Raw genomic sequence first — 2420 nt, forward strand, 5'->3', positions numbered from 1 at the left:
CAGCCTCCCGATGAGCTGGAATTACAGGCACATCACCACCATGCCCGGCTAATTTTTGTATTTTTGGTAGAGACGGGGTTTCACCATGTTGGCCAGGCTGCTCTCCAACTCCTGACCTCAGGTGATCCGCCCGCCTCAGCCTCTCAAAGTACTGGGATTATAGGCATGAGCGACCGCGCCCGGCCAATCATGAATTCTTTTTAAAATGCAATATGAGACAGAGACAATAATCAATGTAGGCCTTCTTTTCTTGGCCAGCTCAAAATCATAATTTCACTAACGTTTTCTGCTAACTTTGGATTTTGAAAATTTTCAAATTAATAGAAAAGTTGAAGGAATAGTAGCCTGTGTACCCTCGTCTAGACTCATCAACTGTTAGTCTTTTGCTACATTTACTTCCTCTCTGTATCTACATAGTCAGGGACACATACACTCTCAGAAACTTCAAGTTCTGAAAAGTACCTCATCTGTCTCTCTTTATCTGACTATTCCCATTTTCCCCTTATCATGTTCTAACAACATGGCCTGTTTTCATTTTCTTAACCCTTTGAACATTAGTTGCAGGTATTTTACTTTTCAGCATGCAATTCCTTAGAACAAGGACATTTTCTTTCACAAACATAATTATCACACACCAGGAAATATATAATTCCATAATGCTATCTCATGTCCAGTACATATTCAGACCATATTCAAATTTTTCCAATTTCCTCAAACATATTTTCTAGTTGTTTGGTTGTTGCCGTTGTTTTTTCTGTCTAGAATCCAATCTTGCATTGCATTTGGTCACTTTTAACCTACATCCCAGTTTAGGCCTGTTAACTTGTAGAATGCCTCACATTTTGGATTTGTCTGGCTTTCCCCTTATAGTTTCTTTCAACGTGTTTTCCTTTGTCATATATTTCTGGAAACTTAAGCCTAGAAGCATAATTAGATTTAAATTTTTTCTTAGCAAGGACACACCAGAGATATCATATACTTCATATTGCATCATATCAGGAGGACATAATGTAAGGCAGTCCCACTATGAGTGATGCTAAATTTAATCTTTTCATTGTAAAAGAACACTTATTCATTTGAAATCAGTAAGTAATCTGTTAGGTGACACTTTGACATCCAATAAACATCCTGTTCCTCTCAACTTTTATATCAATGGTTTTAGCTTTGTGGAAGTTATCAGTATCAAAATTGATTCACTTAAGTCATATTCTTTCAAAATGCAGCTGAGAAGCTATGAAGAAGGAGCCCTCACATATCTCTATCTGTAATAGAAATTATTGCAAGAAATTCCTCAAACTCACACTATTCCAGATAAGCCACTAGCAAAGGATACTCGCCTAACAATGGCTGTCTCCAGTAATAAGCCAGTGCCAACTCTTGCAACAAGCCGGTGGATTTGTTTCAAAGCAGCTTACATGGATGTTTCCTTTTTTTTTTTCATTTAAAAGCATCCCCTTGCCCCAGCCTCTTCGTATGTGCCTATGGTGAATTGCATTCTGAATGGCAATTTCTTGCTATTCCCAAGTAAATTCTTTATTTTGGAGAGTCAGCCTCTCTGTTGCCTATTTTAGATCAACAACTTTCATTGATGACCATTGCCTGAATCCATTATTACGTTGTAGGCAATGCGAGTGCTTTTAGTTTTCCATTTGGGAGACTGAATAAGTCAGTTAAAAAAGAGTACAGATAGGGGCTTAAAGGGAAGAAGAATATCTAAAAGTTGACAGAAATCACCAAGGGCTCAGAGATTGTGTTCCTACACCATGTGTAAAAAATGATCTCATTTTATAAATATATATGTTTGTTGGCTGGATTTCATAAAATAAGCATTTATTCATTTCAACTATTATTTAATAGTGGCTGTATGTGCCAGAAATTACACTAGAAATACAGAGATAAGACATGCAGTTCCTACTCACAAAGAGCTTCCTAATAGAGAATTAAGGGTACTAAGATGTTATAAACACTTGATAGAATAACCATAGGATCACAGAGAGGGGCAGGTGGAGGATGGAAAAGGGTGGCTCTAAGATGTGAATCATCAGTTCTATCTGAGTAAGAAAGCTGGTCAGGAATGGGTTCATGGCGGTGATATTTGGGCTGAGTCTGGAAGCAGGTTAGCTACTCACTCAATGGACAAGAGAGAAGGGTGCTGAGTGAATAAAGACATGGACACCTGCCGTTGTCTCTCAGTTGTCTTCATCCTTATATCATCATGGTTCCCTAGACCTAAAGTGGTCATTCTTATAAGGATTCCTAAATCATTGCTTTCCTTTGTGTGGGATCCTCCAATCAATAGATGTGAGGTTTGTTTGGGTTATTTATCCCTACTCTCTAAGTGGTAATTTGGCTCTAGGTCTGGATGTTATGGTAAAGCAAGCTACAATAAATTATGATTTGATTTGGCTGTGAGTGACAGA

The sequence above is a fragment of the Trachypithecus francoisi genome, unplaced genomic scaffold (genome assembly GCF_009764315.1).
Source record: "Trachypithecus francoisi isolate TF-2019V2 unplaced genomic scaffold, Tfra_2.0 Lachesis_group15, whole genome shotgun sequence".
In the NCBI taxonomy this organism is placed as follows: domain Eukaryota; kingdom Metazoa; phylum Chordata; class Mammalia; order Primates; family Cercopithecidae; genus Trachypithecus; species Trachypithecus francoisi.